Below are 27,095 nucleotides of genomic sequence, written 5' to 3'. Positions count from 1 at the left end.
CTATGCTCCTGCTGAAGATAACATATGGCCATTTAGTAAAGTCTGCCAAGGCAATGCACAAAGCATGCACATCTTTTCTCCACATTGCGATATTTAAAACAAAACAAGGCTAACTCCTTATTTAAATGCAAGATCCTGGTGGATTTGCCACATTTTTTCCCCAGAGAAGCAGAAACTACATTTTTATCCCTGGAAAAAGAAAAAAAAAAGATATTTCCAGTGTGCAGTGTGGAACCATCATGTATGGTTGCTATGGTGACATAACAGTTGGCTAAATTCAATCAGTTCTCCCTATTATGTTGGTATTTTGTTTAAGAAATCACAACTTAAAGAGCAAAGCTCCCTTCCTTCTTTCTCTTCATGTACATCCCATTTAAAAGTACTCAGTGAGCTGGTCCCTGCGATATGATCTCTCCTAAAAGTTGCCTCTTCTCAGGGAAACTCCTGATAAACATCAAGAATAATCACCTAATAATCTGTGGAAATATGTACACGCAATGTTATCCTTTTACCTTCCACTGTCATTCCCAACCAATACATCCCTGTATCCTCATACACTAAACTGTTCTTGCTGAGGCTATTTTTAATGTATCAGCTACCTAGGTAGCTGGCTTTTTTTTTTTTTTTTTTTTTTTAAAACCACGTTTTCCTTATCTTTCTTACTTCAGATAAGTGAATCCTACTCGCAGAAACACAGAAGTTGTAGCTGCAGTGCAATCATTTTGCAACCCTGCAGTGGTATGCGTAACATCTGACATCACTAAAACTAGCAGCATTTTAGACACCAAAGGCAAGTCCCACTTTGAACATCAAACAGGTATTAAGGCTCGGTGGGAGAGTTTTAAAAAGTCCGATTAAGGTGGCTGGGAGGTCACTGTATTCCCTTAAACATGCCTAAAATGACCGTGAAAACAGTCATAGTTAACACTGGATCAGTGAAACAGCTTGTAATGTGTTTGTTCAGGCTTTAAAAAAAATCTCCTCGTTAGATTTTTTATGTCTGCCCTACAACAGAGCCCTTTGGGTCTGATCTCAATAAACTCCACAGCAGTAATAGAGACAACACCAGCGCGCAGTCAACCTGCACATGCAGAGGTGCCTCTGCCTCATGGCAGAGTGGAATAGTCAAAGTCTCTACACACAATTTCTTTGTGATAATTTTTTTTAAGGGAAACTTGGATTTGATAGAGACTATGGGTGCAGTAAGATGTAGGGTCTTTACATGTGGACAGAGAGCTAGATGCCGGGACCCAAGAGCTCCATGCAGGCACTTCCTTCCTATTAAATACAATCCACCCTCAGGCAGTTTCTAGAAGCCACTACTGAGATGACCACTGGCCTTGACCCAGCACTGGGAAGAAGATGAAGTTCCACTTGAGCTGCTGTCAGAAAAGAAATGTGACTGTGCTACATGGTCTTCTGAGCAAGAGAAATAAAGCCAGAGCCCATGAAAGCCCTGTACTGCGTCTGTAGATTCTCAGTAACCTCAGGGTTTCCTTTCAGCTTTCTGTTCTTCCTTCCAGCCCTTGCTGTTCATTCATCATAAAAGCAGAGAGACTTGTATTTTAATGACAACTTGAGAAATCTCTTTCTCTCTCTACCCAGCCAAGGACATTGAATTCAACTCGTGATACTGTTTCAAAATGTTTTCTCTGCTTAGAAAGCTTACTGAGTTTTTAATGCATCCTTAAGAAATGCTAAAAAATGTATTTTATGCAGCAGCTGAAAATTAAGCCAGCTCTGACAACCTGCTCTCATCTTCAAATTATTGTAGTAATAGAATAGTGCATTTTGTATTTTAAAAATGTTTTTCCCACCCATGTGGCAGTGCAGAAAACTCACATCTAACCAAAGGAGAAGACTGTGCTTAGATGTATGTTTTATAGTGGCAGCATGCCTGAAGCCACTGCTTTTCCATACTGTTTCAATTATTTTCTTTTTATTCTGAAGGCATGTAGATAAGTCAAAAACAAAGGAAACAAAACACTACGCTTACAAGTAGAGAGAACTAAGTCATTTTAATGTGAAAAAATATGAATATTTCAAGATTTTACAAAGGATTGTCTGCTAAAGTTCTGCACAGCAAATCAGAGGCCATTGCAGAATGCGTTAGTGCTATTTGCATTCATTTCTTTGTACTAAAACCTCACCAACTGATGTCTGGCAGAAGAGATTTATTTTGTGCACCAAAGGATCTTCCATTTGGAGTTTGCAATGAGCAGATAGGGGAGAATTAAAGTAATGATATTTTTCCTCCGCTGTATTTAAGACATCAGCTATTGTCTGCTGTCACAGTGGAATGGACTTAGTGCTGTCTATAGACATGACTTCATCTTCTATTCTCACAAATGCTTCAGAAGTTTGATGGTTTTTCATGTACTAAAAAAAAACTGATTCAGGATACTAGTCTCTATAGTAGAATAAGGTGAGCTTTGGAAGACCAAGAGACTAATTGCATCAAAAATTTTGCTTGATAGATATCATAGCAACACCATCAAAATGCGAGCTCTAAAAGCTCGCAGTATAAGACAAAGTCCTTTAAGTCACATCATCACTCCTGATTTGACTAGCTTCAGCTTAACCTAGCTTGAAAGAGCAGTCGCATGTGAAGCAATACCGAAACTAGAAAGACAAATTGTTTTGGCAGCAGATGAGCTTTGCAAGTTGAAATGCAGGAAGAGAGGCCAACTAGGAAGCCAATACCTGAGCTAAGCACCCATGTGAACGCTTGAAGGAGACTTGAAGTAATTAGAGGCAACTTCAGAAATTCATCACCAAAATTGAGCTAGCATTCCCTTCTACTTCTTATCTGTCCTTATTTCACCTTCTGTTTTGCTCTTCTCACGCCTATGTCTTGATTCAATATTTTTCTTCAGAGAAAGACTGACTCAGAACCAGTGAAACCCCAGTACCAGCTGGCATGAAGACAAGTCCATTTCAGAAGGAGCATTAGTAGGATGGGTATGAAACTCTGAAACTTTGGTTTTCTCAAAGAATAGTTACAGAAATAGCAATCTTGAAACCACTATGACATAAGGAAGCTCTTACTGAATACCTGTGTTTTCTTACCTCTCAATGCATACACATACATACATATACATAAATGACTTCACCAGACTTCCTATTCAGAGAATTATCTTAAAAATATCCACGTACAGCAGCATTAAAATATTTAACAAATAGCTGTAAGAAATATTTCCAAATTACTTTTGTCAAATCAATGAATACTTAAAGAAAATAAATGCTGCCTGATATTTACACATACAGAGCACTTGCATATCACAATTCAAGCAAAACAGAGAAAGACATTTTTCACCTGCAAAGAAAAAAAAAACACATCACTCCCATTTACAACAAAGGAAGGAAAGGAAGATCCAGGGAACTACTGGCCGGTGAGCCTAGGAATATCATGGAGCAGATCCATGGGAACTATGATAAGGAACATGAGAGAAAAAGTGTTTTTAAAAATTATGATTAGCATAGAACTGCATTAATAAAATAGCATGGAATTTTGCACTCTTACTCAAGAAATACAAATCCCAAACTCAACATAGCCCTTCAATAAAAAGAGTTACAATTCTGTCCCCCTGCTCCCAAACAGCCTAGACCTAACCACCCTAAGCTACCAGGCCAACCTGAGTTTGTGAGCTTGGGGTACCACGCAAAAAATAATTTAGTAGTACAGAGAATGTAGAAACAAGAATACCTCTAGAGACCCATGGCCAAAGTTTTCATGTTGGTGTGCAGAGGACCAAGATTTGCTTTTTGTCTCCGGGACAGTTTGTCTAGTTTATTCCATGACAATTTACTGTGGGATTTAATCTAATTGCATCTAAGGATGGATAACTCTGTCTCCCAAGCAATTTATGAGAAAGAACAATTTCCACTAACTTTTTGGAGAGGAAAAGCATGTAAAGGAGGAATGAGCTGCAAGCCCTCAAGAAGGGATTCCAGGCAGGTTCCCCAGGTCAGCAGATGTGGGGTATCTTACAGTATGATTCGGACCTACCTCACTCCTCCACAGACTAGCAATTATGGCAAGATAGCCTACTGGCCTTGGATAACTTCCTTTTCAGCATGCTGCCTCCCTCACATGCCAGCTGGAGAGCCTTCACATCCTGTCATCTCTCCTCATGACTTTACAAACCCCAGTTCGACCACACTCTGTTCTGGTTCTGACCCTACTTTGGCACTCCAGACTTCCCTTTCCTTGATTCTGGCCCTTCTTTTCCTATAGTAAGAGTAGCTTTGTTGATAAATCCAAACAAAACTTAGAAACAATAAATGAAATGCCACAAATTAAACAATCCCTTTGGCTACAATGCAACTCCTGGAAGAGCAGTGCAAAATCAAAGCTCTTGCAACACAACTTTTAGAACAAGTCACATGCACATTTCTAAGGATCATGTGGTGATTTTCTAAGTGCAGAGACATACTATCACCTGGTTTGGTGCAGCTTAGACCAATTTCTCGAGTGGGAAGGGTCTTAGCAGCCCCTACAGGATTATGTTGCCCAGGCGAGCACGCCTGCAAGCTTAGTCATGTCAATACAACTCTGCAAAATGATTTTGCACAGTTACAGGAAGGATCCCTTTCCTCAGCTTAGCATATCAACTACAAGTAGCTTTCCTTTAAATAAATAATATAGCAGTTAAAATGAATCTTCTACCTGAAATAGATCCTCTTTCTGGAAACCTAGGTTACATACGTAACAAGGAGATAAGCTGCTATTTATAAAGATATTTCTGAATACCCTAATCAAGTAGGCAATGATAGATGTCTGAGATAAATATTTCCATCTTCCATTTTTGTTTCACACACACATCTTTACCAGAAGTCAACAGCTTATACATGAAAGTAACCACAAAAGAAATACACTTCCCATTTTCAGCACTACATAGAGAATGTGCATTTTATTTTACCTATTATCATCTTTCCTCATCCGCTTTGCTGTGAGGTTTAATCTTGAAATTGAAATGCTCAAATTTCAAAGATTCACGTTACATTCTGTGGTATAGCGTTGGTTTTTAATTTTTAAATAACTTGTCTGCAATGCTGTGACTCAGAAGTGTGAATGACAGAAGGAAATTTATTAGATTAAAGATAGTTTTTTTGGAGAGAGTAAGGAAAATGAATTCACTTACAGGAGCAGGTCCAATATTTTATTTTATTAGCAGAGATTCAGGAGCCTTCTTCCCACTCTGCTCTAGCTCATGTACTAATCACTGTTCCTCCTTGTCATAAGGAGCTCTTCAACTCAAGGCCATGCAAAGACTTAAAATAGATTAAATGCATCCTCTGATAGCATAATAGAAATCCCAAGTTCGAAATTAATTTAGACAACAGCTTATAGAATTCCATTCATCTTCAGATATTCCAAAAGGTGGAACTTCCTCAACTTCTGTCAACGTAGCCCACTCTGTGGCTAGATGCCCAAAAGCACTTTGCCCTTGGGTTCTCAGCAGCACTTCTCAGTCAGTGTCTACTATGGAGTTCCTGGCAGAGACTGCAGTACCTCATGTCTTTGCTGAGCATTTTATTCAGAACTGACCAAATCTTGGACACGCTAACCATATGGGTCCCTACTTAGAGCCTTTGCCTCAATAGGATCCATTTCTCAGTTTTCCTGCTTCCACAACTAAAAAAGCCAGTCATATCACATATCCTGAGAACACACCTGTCATGGTTCTGTGATTTTTGGTTATTGGTATTCCACATCATAACATCATGTAGTGAATGTACCTGGTTCTCAGAAGAGAAAGACTACTGCAGTCCCCACGGTACTTTTCTCCTCTGTTACTATTTTCCAGCCGGAGGGAAAAGATAAAAGCTCGCAGTATAGAAACTTGCAGATCACGAGACCTCGTCCCTTTTTCCACCATCTCTCGTCTTGGCAGCACCTCGCTCTCCAGCCGTCTTATCGTCGGTAGTAGAGTAAGGCCTAACTTGATTTTGGGACATTCTCTCTCTATATATTGGATTGATCAGCTTTAATTGTAATTATATTGTATTATAGTGTGTTGTTTTGCATTCCAATATCTTATTTAATAAATTAGTTTGTTTCTCCTCAGATTGTTGCTGCTGTTCTTTGCTCTCAGGGCCATCTCCTTACCCTTTTTTCCCTTTTCCCGGGGTGTGGGTCTGTGGGTCCCCCGTCCCCTTCGTCACGGAACCGGGCTGAACTCCCATAAACCGTTGACAACACCCAAGGAAAGCCTTGTAGAAAGTGAAGCAGAAGGGGGAAAATAACATCCTTTAACCACTTGCGTGTTGAGTGAAAAAGTTAAACTGTGAAAAAGTCAACACATGAATGGGCACAGAAGTCATTTCTCGAGGAAATGCTAGCTCGCATCTGTAATTTTCTTAAGATCACTGCCAGTTACAAGGCAGACTTGTGCAGTGTCAATGTGGGGGCACCAGGAAGCTCCAGAAACCCCCACCAACCTAATCACTCTCATGCCAACAGAGGCATGTGCCACAGCCACCACCATCCAGACGCACATACCATGTACCCTACAACACAACAGCACAGAAAATTTCCTGTGCACTTCTTAAGTCCACATAATGCTTCAGTGCTGAGAAGGTAAGAGCAGGTGACACACCATTCAGGGACAGAGCTAGACAGGTTTTTTTTTTTTTTTAAACAAGCATTTAATCCTTTGGCTGCCTCAAATGTTGTGAAGAGGATGTCTAGCATGATTCAAAGGGGAGCCCAGGTGACAGCAGCTTGCAGTTTTACAGCTGTAGTGAAGGCAAAGCCTGGGAGCTTCTGGGCAAACGTGAAGTGGTGATGCAACGGAAAGGAAGAGACACAGGGGAGCTGGACTAATTGAGCTGCACGGCAGCACTGAGTTTAGATAAATAAATAACAAATTAAGCTGCTAGTGATTCTAATGATTTTTTTCTTCACAGGATCTCTCATTTCTCTGTTCACAAGGTCTTTACATTTTTTCTATTGAAAATGTTCCTCACACAAGAGCACTTCATGTTAATTGTATAAGAGAAAACATGCATTAATATCTTCACCTAGAGTTAGGTGATGAATTTACACCCAAACAGATGTTAATTTCTAAAGGCATCCACTCATTCTTAAAGGAATATTATACGCTATGTAACATAAAAAGTTCAATTGAATGAAACAGTTTGACATGTGATCAGAAAAGCAGTTTATCATTCTTGAAGATAAGGGTGTTTTTTATTTATTTCTATAGACTTCTTATCACTTAAATTTTATTCAATATCGCTAACAAAGGATGATAAAAAATAACTCCTTAATAAAATGTTTTTTTTTTTCTTGCTTTCCTTTGAGGAAATGTTACACAAAGAATATAGCTATTTTCCTGACCAAATTAAAAAAATATCTAAGTCCAGAAACAAAAAGAACATAATTTATTCCTTCTTACTACTTACAATGTTTGTTTTTAGTTAAAAATTAATGAAAAAAATCAGGAGCTTATTTATTTACTAAAGTAGGTTCCTAATCAAATGATGTTTTTCTCTCTTTAACAACCACCATGTTCACAAATCTGAAGGCTCTGATTACACACCTGCACTACGACTTTGGCAGAAAGTAAGGAATACAGTTATTCAGTGCTTGCATTACATCTAGTGACCTGACAGATGTTTTACTAATATGTAGGAAGGAAATAATTGACAGACAAGTCTGTACTAAAGCAATACTTGCTGCTACTGAGCAGCAGGCAAAGGGCTTGGTACTCAAATAGCCAGATACAGACACACATTTTAACAAGACACTCCAGAAGAACGAAGAATATTAACCAGCTTCCAAGCATATCAAATGGCAGAATAAGTGACCTAGGGGAAAGAAACAAATAGGCCCAATTTATTCCTGCTGCAATCTGATTTTAAAGAACATGAACCTAGCTTAAGTTCTCTGTAGCATGTTTGTCAAATGTAGGGAGAGTAAAAATACACATCAGATCAATGCTAAATTACAAAACATCTTGTAATTCCCATAATCCCCAGATTACACAGGAACTTTTTATTTTTTGCCTCCTTGCTAAACATACAAGGAAAAAATATTAAACTATGTCTGCCAGACATGTCATCTCAGTCTCATTTGACAACTGGTATTACAGTGAGCAGCCTATTATATCATTTTCTTGCTTCCCATCTTTCAAAGATGTATGTAGCTTTATCAGATCTCTGACTGCAAGAAACATCACATTGGATGAAATAGCTGGGTTAATACTAAGACAATTTGGGGCTGTGAAACAGACCTGTAAGATACAGCTGGTGAAAAGCTATAACTGAGCAAAAAGACTCCTGAATTAATGCAGGTACAAAGTATTTTGCAGAAACTGTTGTGCTTGAAAATACTTGCCTTGGAAAAGGAACTAGAAACAACCATTATCATGTGGAATAAAATCCTTCATGTTTGTTGTACCTAAAAGGAGCAAGAAGGCAGCAAAGAGTTATGATAGCATTTGCCTCCTTCTTGTGACTCCTAGCAGCCCCTCTCTACATCACAAACCCCTTGATTAAAATTCATTAGCATCCCAAGGAGAGAAATCCTTAGCAGGATCAGTGGTGATAGCCCATCACTGGATTCCTTAGTTCAGTATCTTTAGCAGATATTTACAGTTTTCCACATTCAGATCCCTAATATTTATAGTTTTCTATTCAAAAACACAAAGTTGCACACACACACAAAAAACTAGACCTAATTACAACTTTTATCCCCAAACCACTCTGAGCTGAAGAAGTTCCCACTTCATGTGAGCTACCATAATAACAAAAAACCATCTCCAAAAATGTGAGATACAAATGACTGTGGATACTTTTAGCCTAGAACCAAATACCCTGAAGATCTGAGGTATGAGGCTAAAGTGCACTGTGCTGTATAGAAGCTTTGTTCTGTCCATAAGGGATTCATAGTGTTTAATTAGTATCTGCTGAGCTTTGTGACACCCTGGGAGCTGTATGTGATTAATTGAGGTACAGAAAGATTAGCTGATTTGCTGCACACCGACACTGAATTTAGGTATTCTGAAATGCACAGATTGCTTCAGCTCCGCAAGGGAGGGAAGTCAGAGCTCCATTGACTTTGATTTAGGTGTTCATAGGTATGTGATCAAAGTAATGAGATCACTCAATAGAAATGAAACCAAACAGATTTAATCCTGGTAAAATTTAGATCCAAACACTTAATTCATATCATGGCCTTCTGTGATGACAACATCAGTGGATGAAGGAGGGGAACTGGTGTCATCTACCTGGATTTGTGCAAGGCCTTTCACATGGTTCTGCACCACATCCTTATCTCTAAATTGGAGAGAGATGGTTCTGAATGCTGGACTTCTAGGTGGATAAAAAATTGGTTGGATGGTCACATTCAGAGGGTTGTTGTCAGTGGCTCTATGTCCATGACTGGTGTCCCCCAGCAGTCTATCTTGGGACCAATGTTCCTCAACATATTTATCAACGACATAGACAGTGGGATTAAGTGTATCCTCAGCAAGTTTGCTGCTGATGACCAAGCTGAGTGGCACAGTTGACACAATAGAAGGGAAAGACACCATCCAGAAGGACCTGAACATGCTTGAGAAGTGAACATATGAAAATCTAATGAGGTTTAACAAGGCCAAGTACAAGGTGTTGAACTTGGTTTGGGGCAGTCCCAGATATGAGCACAGATTGGGAGAACTCCTTGAGAGCAGCCCTGCAGAGAAGTACTTGGGGGTCCTGATGGATGAAAAGCTGGACATGAGCCAGCAGTGTGCGCTTACACCCTGGAACGCCAACTGTGTCCTGGGCTGCGTTAGAAGAGGGATGGCCAGAAGGGGGATGGGGGATGGAGGGGATTGTTCCCCTCTACTAAGCCTTCCTGGGACCCCATCTGGAATACTGCATCCAGGCCTGGGGCCCCCAGTACAGGAAGGGTGCAGAGCTGGTGGAGCAGATCCAGAGGAAGATAACAAAGATGCTCAGAGGGTTGGAGCACCTCTGTAATGAAGAACGGCTGAGGGATCCAGCCTAAGCTATTCTATGATTCTATATGATTGATTCTACGATCTCTGAGGTTAGAAGATAGGACCTATGCAATTAACTCTGAAATGTTTCCTCATTAGCATAATTCCCCCCCCCCAAAAAAAAAGATTTAAAGTTGAGAGTTAAAAAAGTCTAGTTTTCAGAACATACAAAAAATATTCTGGACTACTCTAATGTTGCAGATCAGTTTTTGCATTGCCATAGAGCAATCAAAATTCAGTGTTACTTAAGCACATGCAAACATCTCAGTATATTGCTGTTGAATCAAAGTTCCACATCATGATATAATGAATCGGTTTAATTTAGAGGGTCTAGAAAGGATATGTTTTTTTTTTTTTCAGAATATACCACAGTTCATCTTTCTATTGTTCCTTTTGTTTTAAACTGACTTTTGTAGAATAAAGGTATGTAAGAAAGGTTTGAGACTATGTCCTCTGCTTTCAATTCAATGACCTGAATAAAAAGTTATGCAGTGTTAATCGCAGTTAACAGTTTTGAACGATTTTCACAGAAGCCAAATAGGTGAGACTCATGTCAAAAGACATTAATACTTCAGAAAGAACATTTTGTATTGGCAGGAATTATGATATTAAAAGGCTTAGAGAAACCACACCTTTCCCAAGCATTGCCATCAGTATTTCAAGGACAAATTAAGCCATTAAGAAAAGCAAGAAATACTATGCAGGTCATCCAAAAATAAAATCATTTATGTATTTCAACTGAAATGAACAATGAACACAGCATGCATTGTCAAAATAATCTTATAGGGAAAATACAGTCATAGTCTCCACAGAAATTAAACTGATCTTAAAGAGCAAAAAAACTAAGCTTAAAAGTTCGTTGCTCTGTTTTTTTTTTTTTTTTTTTTTTTGGAGGAGGGGGGGGTTGAACAGAGAGATTTCTTGTTATGTGGGTATTAGAAATGGTCACAGCCTCACTTTTGACAAGAAGCTGTACTGGCCCTTAAAGAAACTTTCACCTAAATCCACAGGGCTATTTTTAAAAAAGACTTAAGGTTTTTTTTTTCCTCTTTCAATCTTGAATAAATTCTTCATAAGAACTTTAGGGTTTGGATGCCCCTTCAACCCCCTCCCCTTTCTATTTTGAAGGGTGCAGCTACAGAGCCCAAGATTTTTTTTAATTTCATTTTAGAGATGCTGTTGGAAACAACCAATTTTTTTTTTTTTTAGTTATATATATATATTCCTGTTGAAAAAGATGCATTTAACCAATATTAGTCAACAAGACTCTTTTTCACCTCTTACTTGGGCAGGTGACCCTCTTTCGCGCTTCATATCCACAGGCTGCCCTACTGTGAAGAGGAACTACTGGTATGATATAAGGCAACACCTAATCCTATTCTTTTCCTTCCTAAAGTACTGAAGAGTTGGCTCCACTTTATATTCTCTGCCTTCAGCTTGTGAAAAATAACTGTTGCATAAGGTGTGAATAATATTGTGTTATATAAATATCTTGTAGTATATGAACATGACAGTATATATTTATGGAGTGGAAAAATGCGTAAAAAGCCAGTTGCTTTCCCCCCCTTTAACTTTGTGGGAGTTCGCTCTAACAGTTTCCTAACTATACTCTTGAAAGCTAAAGTATTTTCCAAGCAAATTTGGGAAAAGCTGGCAGAAAGCCTTTTACATTAAAACCCACAAAATTAGTGTCATTTCTCCCTAGCTTCTTATGCCCTAACAGATACAAACTATATAAGAAGCCCCTTGTTACCATGCTGCTTGTCAAATTATTAGCACTATATGTGAAGTGTAAACTAGTAACGAGACAAGGAGGCCCAGGAGATGTATATTGTATGTAGCAGCCCCATGTTTATGCCACCTTCAAGTATTCCCCAGATGTTACAGTACTGATGGTTAAATCCATGTCACACAGTTTCTGTGCTATTAAGCTGACTTCCCTATGTTCCTTTACATGGCATTGTGAAAGTCCTTTACTTTCCAGCTGGGTTGTTTCCCTTTGATGTTGCTTTATTAATGTGCATATCCCTTCTGCTTTGCTCATGTGAAAAGCTGAGTAGAAAGACAGAAAGAAAGCTTCGATAATTACCATTCTGTACTTTTACTCTCTGAAGGGGCTGGCTGGCATAAGAGATTTGTAAGAGTGTTTATGTCTCTCTGAATCCAGTTAAGGCAGTTGTCCACTGTTTGACTACAAATCTGTTCAGTTTTTTCTTATTGTTTTATATTTAGGTTTTTAGGTTTTGCTTATCTCAGAAGAGATGTACTTTTTGAGGAAAATATTAATTGCTGTCAGTGCTATAGGAAAATATAAGGCAGTTTAAATTAGAGGTTTACGCAGGCACACCAAAGGGGCTTAAGGGTACCCTTTGCTACTTCAGGCAAGAAGAGAATTAAATGGGACAGAGCCTCTTACACTCTTCCAGAAGGCTTGCCCTCATCTTTCCCTTCAATCATTCACGTCTTACTGAGGTACAACAATAGATGCCAGCCTAAAATCTCACCACCTCGAGGTATTTCTTTGAAATTTCTTCATTAAAGTGCATATTTCTGAAAACTCAACCAACAAGATTAGTTTTCTACTTAGCAAAAAATAAAAATGCTTATGGACAAAAGAAAATGAAAGAGGTCAAAGTAAAAGCTGTATCTTAAATTAGTTATTAAAACCAAGGAAAAGAATTGCCTCCAGACATCTCTCATGCATGATTTTTATCTGTCTGAAGAAATATGAGTAACAGCTACTTGCTACAGTATCTATTTACTAAGGCAGCAGTCTTTCACCATGTCTCATGGATTTATTAACCCTCTTGCCTAACACATTGCCAGAACTGCAGCTCCTCAACAGACTGGTGGACACATGGCACTGATCAGAGCACACGTGTGCACCACTATTATTAGTGGAAGCCTGATTTTTGTATATTCATTAGCCCAGACAAAATACATCCTTGCAATTAAGAAGAATCAAAAGTGAGAGAGCAATAAAAACAAGATAGGATGATTTAGGCCAATTGTAAGCAACTGTAATTAAGTTTTCCCTTTATTTCTGCACTCAGTGATCTTCTTGCATTCAAAGGCAAACCTCCCACAACTACCATCCTACTCAGCATTTGTCACAGGAGTGACCTCAGGACCCTCACATCTCAAGGTTACCACACAGCCAATTCATAAACACCTCAACCAAACCAAAATCCAGTAAAGTGCAAAAGCAGCTGTCAGTCCATTCTCCAAGAGATGAGGCAGTGCCAAATAGGCACTAGGGTCACCCCAGAGGCTCCAAGCAGAGGAAGAGAGACTGCTGTAGAGCACAAGATAAGTGGCATGCTGTAAATTGCAATCACGTGGCAGTTGCTGTGGTAACCACACCTTTTTAAAGATCAGTTGGCAGATAAGGCAGTTAGAAGCTCTCATATCTATTGCTAGCATATAGGTGAAAGTTGTAAAAGTGTTCATCTTTCACTTCGCATGAACATCGATTTTTCTTCTGAATTCTCAAAGAACAGTTCTTCAAGTGACTGACAACAAGTCATCAGGTAAGCAGAAAGAGAAGGATGAAGTGAACAGATAGATTTCCCTGGCTTCTCTGTACAGCTGTGAATAGCAACAACCACTCAAAAGTCTTCCATTATCTCTTGTCTTTTTCTCTTTTCCCTTTTTTGTCATACTTATGAATGCATCATTCCTAACCTGAATTTCATCTGAGCTATATTATTTGTTTTGATAGATAGTTATCTTTCATGAGGTTCCAAAAAAAGGTTAGCATATTACAGTGCTGCCAGGAAACTTATTTTCTTATTACTAGAAGACACTTTGTTAAATAAGAGCACAATTCTGTATCAGTTAAAGAACCCTCTGCAGTACAACAAATCCTGATAATTGCCCTGCAGAGGACAGATGTAGGACCAATATTTGAACCTGACCCCATTTCACTTTAAGTAACTTTTAGCTGAGCATGAAGAAAACACTAGCACAATTTTGCACACAACATGCTGGAAGCACTGTTGCAGCCTCTACTTCAACCTTTCCTTTGGCATACTAGATCTGTTCTCCTCCAAGTCATTTGGAAAAGGTGGAAATGAACTGGTAATCCTCACACATGGACCTAGCTCATGGACAGGCATTTTGGTTACATTGAAACCTAGCAACAGTTTGTCTTCTAAGAGAACTCATGAAGAATCAACAACCAACCTAACAGACAAAATACTTACAGATAGATGGATTTACATATACTATATTCCTATATTTACCCAGGAGCATTATGTTTGTTAATGGAAGCACTATCATGGAGTCTTAGTTGCTGCTGAAGGTCAGTCAAGAGTATGGGTCGCTAGCCTTGTAAGCATACATTGCAGGTTCCTTTGTCAAAGACAGTCTTCAACATTAAGCTTATGATAGGTAGTTTTATAACCTACTGTCCTCGGGAACTTAGGAGCAAGTCATTTACTTATACTCTTAGATTTGGGGGACATGGAAACAGAAACAAACTTGCATAATGCTCTTTAGTACTTAACATTGATAAGTCAGAGGAAGAAAAAACCACAAACATACAAAAAAATCCCAACAAGTCAATGCTTCACCGATTCTGTCTTAAAAAAAAAGAGAACAGAAAATAAAATGCATGAAAACACAGTCAAGCCAACCATCTCCTCTGCTAATCTATGAGGGCAGCTCCAAAACTAGCACCTCCTATTTTATTAAGACAGCCCATGACATCAGAGGCAGATGTTGGTTGTATGGCAGTAGAAGTTGAACCTTCCCACCAGTACCCCATTACATGTTGTTGCCCTGTGAGAAGTGGTAGCAGATGGGCAGTCCAATAAAATGGTGTCTGACATGGAAGCATATATGAAGAAAAGTGTTGGAAATGAATTCCTCCCTGGAAAAAAATTGCACCTACTGACATTCATTGACACTTGCGGAACACTTCTGGAGACCAAATAGTGGCTGTAAGCACAGTGAAGCAGTGGGCAGTATGTTTCAGCAGTGATGCTGTCACAGCAGCTGTGAAACTGTTAGTCATGTCTGCTCGTGCAGATTTAAAAAAAAAAAACAAGAACAGTGTGCAGACTCTTGTTCATCACAGGTGAAAATACATAGCTAACGGTGGCAGTTGTGTTGAAAAATAGTGTTCTGCAACTGAGGATTTGCTCTGTCAAATATAGTGTTATTGTGCTCTTTGTATCTGCTGTATCTTCCATGGAAATAAACAGGAGGCATCACTTTCAGAGTGACCTACATCTATCCAAACTAATCCATTTCCCTAGGCCAAAACACTTACAGAATCACAAGTGAAAAATGAGCATTTGGTAGAATACTAGCACTGAAGTTTGAAATACTGCTACAATTCATTCAGCTTCCTTATGCTTATGCCTAAGTACTAAGGACTTCATTTATGTTCTGATTGATACTCAGAGGCAGGAGACAAATTTGAACCAATGCTATCACTTCCTCATTTTGAGGGGGAAAATAGCAAGAAAGTGAGGCTGTTTGTAACAGATACAAAGAAAGCAGATAAATGCATTCCATGCATTTTCACTGCCAGTCATGCCAGTGGAAGCCAGCCCATCCCAGCTGCACATCAACACCTAGCACATGGATTTCTGCCTTCCTCAAACTCCCTTCTATCAAGGCAAACAACGTAAAACAGCCCAGCTCATTCTACCTGAACTAGAAGGACTGCTCACTACCACTGCTCAGATGACAAAATCTGGAGCAGTCTGGTCAGCCCGCAGAGGCTGTCTTTCTGCAATGATAGACCAGAGATTATTGGAAAGACTTAAAAAAAATCTTTTAATATTTCTCCAGACAATATCTCAAAGAGTTAATTGAATACTGAACAATAGCATTGAGGAGTATTTCACAGGGAGAGCATAATCTACCTTTCCAAAAGGCTAAGTAGCTGCTGGTGAGCCCGAGGCTCAGAGGGTGATACACACTAGGGAGAAATGATACGGCTTCAGTGACTTTCTCCTTTAATAGCTACCTGCAAGTATCTCTTGCACACGACATAGGTGATCATTCCTCATTCACCTAGGATATGGTTCTTATCTCCTCTTCATATGGTACACCCCCCAAGGCATTTCTATTACCTACTCCATATCTGATGATTGTTCATTTTTATTTTCTAGATAGAGTATTTACCTGATCTCAACTAATGTAAAATAACAAGGTGCATTTAGCAGGAAAGGCTATATGGCTCTGAATCAAGTAAAATAAGTTTTAAAAATCCTCAAAACAAAAGCCTGTGAAAGTCCTCTCAGTTCTCCCATTGTCTATCCTACCAAGAGACCACAAATCAATACAACATCTAAAGCAGCAATAGTAGCTTATTTCAATTAAACTTTATCACTGCTATGCTCTACTCATTGATCTTAATAGCAGAGCATTATAACAGTAGTATAAGGTTATTTGGGTCTTTTGCAAAGATGAGACTTTATTTTATTTATCTCTTGAATGCGTAACTATGTTTACTTCCAGTGTAACCACATTTACTTTCATCAGGATGGAACCTGGTTTATTATCTCAAATGTTATTGCCATAAAGTAATTGCACAGAAATATTGGTGAGAGGAACCTTCTACCATTCATAAGGCAGAGGTTCTTTTGCTCTAATGAACATGCCTGTTAGTGGAAAATGGAAAAGGGTAAGAAGCAAGAGCATCCTCCAGCTCCAAAAGGGTAAAAAAAAAAAAAGAGAAGAAAGCATAGAGGTACACTGCCTGTTGCCATGACACATTTGTACAATTAATGATTTCTCTCTATGTTATCCTACACATCAAAATAAAATTCTGATGCTGTTGCTATAACAAAACACCATGCCTCTACAACAGGAATGACCTTTTTCACTAGTGGTTCACATACTGCATGCTTTCAGTACGGTCAAAACCTGAAAAACACAGAACTTGTTCACTGATGATTCCACTATTGATTCAGTGGCATTCAAGTTATTATTGGGCTCCTTCTACGGATGCATCATCACCAGTACCCTACTGACTTCCAACAGTATTAGTCCAGTAAAATTGTCAATACCTCAAATCAGAAGAGTGCTTGAGACTGACTTAGATCAATAGACCTGATGGATGATGCATACTCCCACTTCACTTAGAGAGAGATTGTTAATATAAGTGATTTTAATGGTATTTCATTCTGCAGTTCCTGGAGCCCAGTCATTAACACTCTGGGTTAATTGGGGTTGATAGATTATCAAAGTGAGAACTGTGCAAATGAACTGAGGTGATTATTTTCCCACACTTGTTTTCAGTCTCCATTAGACACAGTAAAGGCAGAGAAGTTGCCATGCTCAGCCCAGGCTGTGGTAAGCGTAAAGTCATCCAGCTTTGCCTTTTGCTTTGGAATCTTTACAGGTGATCAATTTGGTGACAAACAGAAGCGAGAGGCAAAAGAAAGAGACAAACTAAAGAAGGAAGAGTTTCCTGGATTTGAAGGCCCTATGCCAAAGCATCTATAAATGCCTGAAATACAACCAGCTTTAACACACAGCCTGCTTTACTAGCAACTTTGAGTGCTTTGAAATTCATTGCCTGGTTCCAGCTTTTTCCTCAGGACTGATGCTCCAAGGCACCCTACAAGAGGCAGCCACAGAAACAAAACTGTTGAGTCCTATGTTCAGCACCAACTGATCTCCAAAAATACTTAGATTCAGACCAAAGGCAGTGTCATGTATTTACCAAATGAGACTTCATAAAACACTGGGCTGTGCTTTCCCATTGCTTCCATGAAGAAACGATTTCAACTTCTCATATAACAGGTTCTTAAAGAGTACAATATGGAACTAGTACTAGGTCTGGTAAGAACAAGTCCTTTCCTCCCTAAACTTTAATCCTTCAAAGAGGACTTTTCTGCCATCTTCTTGGGAGCTCTACCAGCCACTTTCCTTGACACTTTAATGTAAGAAGACTCAGAGTGTCCTCTGTTGTGCTCCTATAAGAGCACTGAGTTGTTCATCTTGTACGGACATTCGAAGAAATAAAATCAACATATTAAATGCATTCTAGATTGTGAACAAAGTCCCCTCTCATTTCTACTTCTCAGTTTTCTCTGAGTTCAATACCGATAGTTTTTCTAAAAACAACTTGCCATTTTAATATAGTTCTAACACCACAAGTGGTGAAGGACTTTTATCATGAACATAGTGCTTCTCTCTTCAATCAGCAAGAACTCCCACTGAGCCCTCCGTACTTCCTTTTAAGGTGTATTTCAGAACAGAAAAATCAAAGTCTTTGCCTTTCAAAATGAGGTCATGCATAGCTCCAAATCTGTTTCCATAGCAGATTTCCATTTTCAAATAAAAATAGAAGCGCAGAATTTACTTTTACTGCAGAAGAATATCCTCTGTACATTCTTTTCTTAGACAAAAGAGGTGGAAATTTTGTTTATTCAAACTTCTGAAAACAGATGTCTGACTGCACAGGGAGGGCCAAGCATCAGAAAAATATCAGTTCAGAAGAGGAAAGAAAGGAAGTCACAGACTATTAAAAAAACAACAAAAAAAAACAACACAATGGGGAAACTGGTCCTGGCAAGGCCTCACAGCTTTAGTTATCATTCAACAGGTTGCATCAGAGGCACACAGTAGAAATCTCTGCACAGATCTAGCGCTCCCACTTCAACCTCAGAGTGCTTTATTTCAGGCATAACACACTAACTCAGTTTTACAGCGTGCTTTGACTTGTAGGATAAGAGTAATTTATGAATATGAGGACAATGTGATATACTTCAACAGAAAGCCTGCTACCTCACAGCTCTGATTTATTAACTTCACAGGAAAAGGAGAATGGTTACTACAGCTTTAATAGGTCTTTTGTTTGTTTTTTAAAGTTCACCATCCTAGAATACCCTTAATAAATTAGAGAGGAGGGAACTTTCAATGATCATGACAAAACCCAAACAAAAACTGTATTACTAAAAAATACAACAGACCTCACCTCAATATATGCAACTAACACACTAAGTAAAGGTGGTAACACTTTCTCAGTTCTCCTCTTGAAACATTTTATCTTGTACTGTTGAAAGACATCTATATGACCTTGTCAAAGTGATTGGGAAAATCATCCCCAGTAAGACAGCTTTCTGCAAGATCTCGAAGTAATTCAATATACTGCCAGCTTACAGGCTGTACTGCTCAGCCTTTCATATCCAGCCAACACCATTCCTGTAATTATCCTCAACACACTGCACTGCAGTAGTTATTCCAGTGGCATACAGGCATATGATGTATACTCTTGATCACTTCTATACTGGAGTAAGCTGTCTGTAGAAAACAAGAAAATGAATAACACAGCTTGGTTTTGCTCTCCGACACAGCTCCACCCAAGTGGAGGCTTTGGAAGCTTGGAACAATTGTGCCACTGCTTTTCCATTATATTCTTCAATGGACAGGCTTGAAATTTCAGTCAGTGAGACAATCATTCCAGGTTTAGTTCCCACTTTGCTCAAACAGCTTACAAGAGCTAAATCAGGGTATAAAATATAGTTCTAAGATTCTTCTGGAAAAGATGACAAGTAAACAAATTGTCTACTAAAACAGCTGGAGACATTTTGCTGAATAAGAGCAACTTGTAACATAAGCCTGCCAGAAATCTCATATAATTTATTGTGGATCAGAGGATTTGAATTGAAAACTACTTGGAGTAGCCACATACCCTCCAGTTCCTGGTTTCCTAGTTGTTGTGACTCAACTGCACTGAAATACTGTATCTTTCACAGGCCCAGCCACTTCTTTAAAGGAAGAGAAGATGCTTGAAAATGGGACAGAAAAAAAGCCTAGGAAAAGGCTGGTATTTGCCTGATCTGGAATGGCCTTGTAGTAACTCTAGGCCCAAGTTCTTCTCCACCAGTTACATAAAAAGCACAGCATTCGGCAGTCTCATGGAACTATTCTTAAAATCTTACTTCCTGCCCAGGAGGCAGACTATGCCCTAAGCACTCCAGTCGAACCACCAGAACTCTTGAGGTGCATGGTGTTTACTCCACAGTTTCACTAGGTATCTGCCTGGTGAACATCACTGCTCTCACTACTGGAAATGATGTCTAAGCATCCAATTTCTGAAATTACAGCCTGCTTCCTCTCATCCTGCCTTTAAGGTATGATGGCACTTTACTCCCCTCTTTGCAAAGACCTTGTATACCCAAATATTTTAATCCCTCTCCTCCACCTCATCTTGATTAGAGAAGAAGAATGCTATCGGCCTTCTCTTCGAGACCATTTTTCTACCTGGTCTGTTACTCACCTGGTTGCACTTTTAGCTCCTCAGTTAATCAGCAAATGCCTTTTGTGTATCATTTCTTTGGGAACCATGGCTCCTGTGAGGACTTCTCTGAGCTGATTGAAGACTGCAAATCAACAGTTTTTCAGCACTAGCACTGTATATGCCACTTATCTTTCAGCTACATTAGAGCTAGGTGAAGCCATCTTTTGGTAAGTAAACAGCCTATATTGAAGCTCACGTGTGGTTAAAGAACTGTTAAAATATTTACTGTTAAAATATTTACTGTCTCCTATCCCTTTCATGTACTACTCCAACCCCCACTTTGCAAAGAAAAAAACAAAAAAATAAAAAAACACAAAAACTCTACCATCTAAAAAATGTGCTAAATGCTCCAGAAGAATTTGTGTTGCCCCATCAGTTTTGTGTAGTAAAAGATTTTTACTTAATTTAATTGTCTTTTACCGAAATGTTGGAATTAATGGGATTCATTCCATTATCTGTGAAATATTTCATATCTGCATGCAACACTGACAAACTGCAGTACTAAACTGATTACACCATCAGTTCTGCTGACTGTGCATTATGTGAAATCTCTATACAGTGTCACAGTCAAAGCTAGTAAGCAATACAAATTCTAAAGTACAGGAGGACATAGGGTTGGACCTCACAGCTAGTGTCTAGAAACAGACTTTCTTCTTAGACAACTCTTTCTCCATACCTTCAAAAATAAGGAAAAACCAGCAAGGAACAAGATAGTAGTAATACTCCTAAACGGAAGTCAGAACCTGGATTTTGCTAGGGTCTTCATGGAATCTGATTTTTATTGCCCCATTGAGAAAAGACCATTGTAATTTATTTTCTTTTTTTATGCATTCCAGCCTACCCAAAAAATAAAACATTAAAATTAATGGTCTACATTGCAGCCCTAGAGATTCCTGCTATATTTTATTGTTTTGTCATTACTACTTGGAATACTTGATGTCTGAAAAATTGATATTTGCAACACCTCACCAGTAGGTCAACTCAGAGGTTTTGATTCGTCCATGCAGGAAAAATGGCACCTATTGAAGTTCATTGACACTGCTGAACATTTATGGAGACCAACCAGTGGACGTGCACACAGTGAGGCAGTGGGTGGGGCATTTAAGCAGTGGCAACAACTATGTTAAAGACAAGCCTTGTTCCAGATGGCCACACATATCCATCATACCAAAACATACCAAAAATAATACCAAACATACTAAAAAATACCAAAATGAACAGCATCTCAATCAGCTCATCTGTGTGAAGCAGTAGATTACAAGCAGAGAACTGGATGAAGAGCAGAATATCAGATTCAATGCAATGGAAACAATGGTGGCTATGTTGTAATATTGCAAAATTTGTGCCAGCTGGATCCCACAAATGCTCAAACAGGAACAGAAAAAACATTGTGTGCATGTTTGTCAGGACATACTGAATTAATGCAAGGTGACAGTTTCCTGGATTGCATCACGATTCTGTGATAAATTACCAGTGATGAGACATGGTGTCACCATTACAAACTGGAGTCAAGATGGCAGTCCATGGAAAGGTGACAAGTGAATTCCTCATTGAAGAAAAGCTTCAAGACACAACATTCAGTGGTTGAAGTGATGTGGACTCCCTTTTGGGATAGGAAAGAGGTGATCATTCTCGATTTCCTGGAACCTGGACAAACTATCAACTCTGACCACTACAACACTGACTAAGCTGAAGGCTCAAACTTCCAGAGCTAGGGCAGAGAAAACAACCACCTTTTTCTTGCAACTTTGTAATACCAGGCCCCATACCAGTTTGAAGACCATAGAGCACATTGCCAGTCTTAGCTGGACTGTCCTACAACACCCAGCATATAGTCCAGATTTGACACCTTTTAACTTCTATCTCTTCAGGCCAATGAACAAAAGACTGCATGGACAACATCTTCCTATAAACAATGTCATAATAGCAGTTGTGAAACAGTGGGTCACACCCACTGGCGCAGATTTTTTTTTTTTAAATGTGTAGCATGCAGGCTCTTGTTCATTGCTGGCAGAAGTGCATAGCTAACGGTGACTATGATGAAAACAGTGTTTTGTACCTGAGAATTTGCTCTGTCAAATGGTGTTCTTGTGGTTTTTGTATCTGTTGTAGTTCCCATGGAAATAAATAGGAGGCATTACTTTCAGAGTGACTTATGTAATAATTACCAAGTAAGCGCTATAAAATTGTAAAGTTAATGGCATTGCACATGGAGCAGATAGAGTAAGAAGTGGAAGCAGCAATTGTAAAACAATCAGACCTGTTCTACTTCTGTAAGTCTTCAAGTTATTAAAAGTCACTTGCAATTTTAGACCTCTACAGAATAATGAAAAACTAAAGATGAACTGAAGGGATGGATGCTAGCATAGCCACTACCATCTCCCCCAGGTTTTTCAGTTCCCCAAGATCTAGGAAGAAGCATCAGGTTTGTTCAGTTTACTCAAATGATACAAAGACTTATGACAGCAACGATATCAACCAGAATTAGTATCCAGTTCTGGGCTCCCCAGTACAAAAAAGGAGAGGGATCTCCTGGAGAGAGTCCAGCAGAGGGCCACAAAGATGATAAAGCACCTGCAGCATCTCCCCTGTGAGGAAAGGCTGAGTGAACTGGGTCTGTTCAGCCTTAAGAAAAGACGACTCAGAAGTGATCTTACTAGTGTCTATAAATATCTTAAGTGTGGCAGTCAAAGGGACATGGCCAACCTCTTTTTAGCAGTCTGTGGGAACAGGACAAGGGGAAACGGCTATTAACTGGAGCATAGGAAGTTCTGCACCAATATGTGAAGGAACTTCTTCACAGTAAGAGTCACAGAGCACTGGAACAGGCTGCCCAGGGAGGTTGTGGGTTCTCCTCTGGAGAAATTCAAGGCCCGCCTGGATGCCTACCTGTGCAACCTGCTGTAGGAAGCCTGCTTTGCAGGGGAGGGTTGGAATGGATCTCTAGAGGTCCCACACATAGACCCACTTACGTCAAAAAGGACAATTCTTGGGGCTGAACAACTAAAAAGTTCTGATTAACACCACACAGTATTTATATTCATATTATAGAAACTTCTTGTACAGTAACCAGAACTCGCTGAATTTGTCTTCCCAGTTTTCCCTAGTACTATAGTAAGAAGTTAAAACTGACTCTAATTGTAGTTAAGCACAGCAACATTTCGCAGAAATCTGCATTGTGCTCAGAAATGGTAAGGAGAGGTCAGGGTCTTCTCAAAAAAATATTTAAAAGAACAGGTGAAAATAGAAATAGTTTGATACTGTAGAGTAGCTAATTGAAATGCTGCTACATTTTACATTTCTATAATGAAGTGCACTACAACAACATGACTGAAATAATTTTGGGTAAGGGGACTACCTCTATTAATTTACTTATAAGGAAGCTGTTCATTAATTAGGGTGGGCAAAGCAATCAGTGCTACTAAGCAATAGCAGTGCCAATTCACATTGTTGACAAGTATCTAATTACAATTTAATGATAGAAAACTGTGCAAATATACATCCCTATCTACTAGAGGAGCACTTATTACAGATACACATAATGAGAAAATCTAACACATCTATCTTCAGAATGTATTCAGGAATCAATTTAAAACCATTAACCATTTTCAAAATAGACAATTAACTCAAAGCAGAAGCCTTGTTAAGATTGTCTCATTAGTTCCATTATAACTCCTATAAATGTCAAGATTTTTAGTTACTTGAAGATTAACAGTCTTCCCCAAAGATTTAAAAAGCAAAACCAAAAAAACCAGCTACACACGCCCAAACCCAGCCACAAGAACTATCAAATCCAATTGGAAGGAAAAGCCATGAATTCAGACACTCTGAAGTAGGGCTAATCCAGTCCAGTCCAACTTATTAAGGAGAAATCTTATCTTGCCACACCAAGCTACAGACTCCAAACTATAAAAAAAACTACTTATGTGAGCTTAATATAACTCATTGCATGTGTGATTAAGTATCTGTTTTTCTTTAAGTTTATGAAAGTTAATCATTTAAGAATGGTAATTTCCAGTCATCCAACTCATTCAAGACACAGGAAGCATTTACTTGATAAAAACAGCTTGTGTATCTGGAAATGCTGATGTGCTTAAGAGACTGCAAGACCAAGAGCTTGATAAACATATTACAGAACATGTCTTATCTTACCCCTCAACACTTTTTTCCACTTTTTAATAATATGCCACATTTATTAATCCATTTCTCCTAGCACACCACCTTAAAGCAGATAATTAGTCCAAAACAGTTCATAAACTGTATTAATAAGCCCTAGCAACTCCATTCATGCTCTGAGAGAAATTCAATAAATAAAAAGAATAAAATTTGCAAAGAACATTGAGAAGTCTGTCAGAAGCAATTTGTCTTCCCTCTTGAAAATACTTAAGACTATCTTTCGTTTGTGATATCCTTGAGGAGGAGGAAAAATTGACCCATTCTCATGTTGGCGCTATTTATTTTATGTGAGTGGACTGTGCTGGACTGCATTCCACCACTCACCTTTGGGGACCAGAAACGTATGTTTATTTCCTTAATGTATATTAACTATATCAAACAGGACAGAGATCTTCATCCTTCTGAAGCCCTGGAAACTGACAAAGTCAGAGTAACTGAAAAATGTTTTTTGTTGATTGTTCTAATGGCTTCAGGGTAGTCTAAAGCACATCTCACTTCTCAGACTCTTGAAGTATGCTTCCCACACACCACTAATTGTCTACACTTGCAGGGAATGGGAATCTGGCAGTACCTTGATCCTTTTTCTGCTGTTTCTGTGACTGATTAGGCTTTGTCACACATATACAGGCTTGTCATGAACTTGTCATAAAGCATCTGTGGTGTTTTGTTGATCCTTTGGAGTAATCAACTTTATGGCCATTATTTGCATTCAGATGCTTGGATACTCTATCCTAGAAGTTTTCTTCAGTTCTGTATTCCAGTTTCCAACGCTGAAGAAAGGTCTCCCCCACACACCTTTTAAGCATTTGCATTCTATAGATGGTCTAGTAGGCATCTGACCTCTCACATTCAAGAAAAGGAAAATTAAGGCATGGTCTACAGCCTACCAGCTACCTAGACACTTTCAGCACACCTGCATAAACATTGCAGTCTTGCTGTGAACAAAAAGAGTACCATACTAGTGCAAATTTTCACTTTACTATGCCTTCCTATCAAAAACTTGACCTAAAAATTGAAACTAGCCTTATTTTTTCCTCATGCCCAATTTTCTTTAAGAAGATGGAATACAAAACCTTCTCTTGAAGGACCTAGTACAGCACTCAGTATGTCATTAATATTTGACAACTGATCTCCAGCCTTTCACAATATATCTCCGCTAGTGCAACAGGTTGTTTTCACAAGCAAAAGCAGCCTATTGCTTCTCCTGTTGTACTCCAAGGGAAGGACAACACTTGGGTCAGATTCTAGAAGTAGCAGGGAATGTCAGGTGGTCTTCATCCATAATTTGGAGGTAGACAGACCAGCTGTTTCCAGCTGTGTCCTGTGTAGCACAACTGCCATAACACTCACCTGGATGGTTCGGAACCCTTGCCTTAGGTGCTTGCTTGTCCTCTAACTGGAAGAGGAAAGTGAATAGCTCCCACAAGCCTGGTAGCCAAACCATTCAATTAGCTGAACAGCCCTTACACTGTAAGTAACTGAAATACAGATTTTGCAATTTTTTGTTTGTTTGTTTCAGAAAGCTTGCAAGAGGGAGACTTGAAGCACTCCAGCATTGTTTTAGGAGCTTTCTTTACATCAAGTCCTATAAATCAGTTCACTCTTTCAGGGTATTGCACATCTTTTGCTGGTGGCAGATCACTATGTCCTTCCATCCAGGCATTGTGTAACTTGATTACAAAAGAACCGATACAGGCTCTTCTCCTGCTCTTTGAAACTGAAGTAAGAAAAAAAGGAACCTGGTTTGTCCTTAATGCTGAAGCCCAGTCTTTTTCAACTTTGAATTAAAAAGGTGGAAGAGAAGAGGCTGGAAAGAAGTCAATCAGAATGATAACTGTTAGTATGGTCTCACCAATTTTTTTTTTCCATTAATTTGAGCACTTCGCTCTGTTTAAGCTTCACTTCATTATTTGCAGTTAACTGTAACACAGCTAGAAGATAATGATTCCTCTCTGTAAATTAGATGCTATTACATGAGTTATTTCAGATTGTCATCTTGACATTAAAAAATAATTATATTTTTAGAAATAGCCAGAGAATTTGCACTTTACTTCGGAAACAGTAAGCAAAATTTTGCTCTTTCAAAATGCATACATTCGTGAATGGCTAAAAAAACACAATTTCCCCATGGAAATCATGTGGCATCATTCATCAAACGTCTTGGAGAATCTGATCCTACAATCCTTGTCATAAAACAGTCCCACTGGGGCCAGTAAGGTCAATCTCAGAGCTACAGGATCAGGTCTTCGCATTTGATACAACCTTAATGGGTAAAAAAATATTTTGCAGACTACACTGAATCTACTGTCCTGAAATATCCTGAGCTTCCAGTGATGATTTTCAGATAAGATCTCACTGCTGATCTGTCCTTACAATTTTGCAATAATCTCCACATTCAGAACTTCAAAACTACAAGTAGAGATTGTGAGGATCATCTGTCTTTCTGCAGTATGAGTACGATGCATTCATCTCAGATAAAGCACATCCTAAGAAAAGAGAACATCTAGGATAGCTAGGAAAGGAAGTTTAGTAGTCCTACTTCATCTTGTTAGTTCTAGGTGCAGTCTTTGGCTGGGAGTGAAAGTAGAATGGGGTAGAGATCTGTCCCTTCCTGCACATAAACATCCGGCACCACACTAGGATGTACTACTATCATAACC

The 27,095-nt window shown here is 38.9% G+C and overlaps 1 long non-coding RNA gene across 2 annotated transcripts in view; it reads right to left on the bottom strand.

Annotated features, from left to right (window-relative positions):
• The window catches only part of LOC110395160, a 36,119-nt gene continuing 17,367 nt past the window's right edge, over positions 8,344-27,095 (bottom strand). Inside the window, exon 3 of one of the 2 annotated variants that reach the window (XR_002436200.1) lies at positions 8,344-8,407. This is a non-coding gene — a long non-coding RNA (uncharacterized LOC110395160). Of the gene's footprint in view, positions 8,408-20,158; positions 20,342-27,095 lie in introns of those variants that run through there. The other variant, XR_002436201.1, reaches the window with a different exon arrangement.

Source organism: Numida meleagris, chromosome 2, assembly GCF_002078875.1.
Source record: "Numida meleagris isolate 19003 breed g44 Domestic line chromosome 2, NumMel1.0, whole genome shotgun sequence".
In the NCBI taxonomy this organism is placed as follows: Eukaryota; Metazoa; Chordata; class Aves; order Galliformes; family Numididae; genus Numida; species Numida meleagris.
Note: the sequence above shows the minus strand (reverse complement) of the source record. Positions and strands in the feature narration are given on the sequence as shown.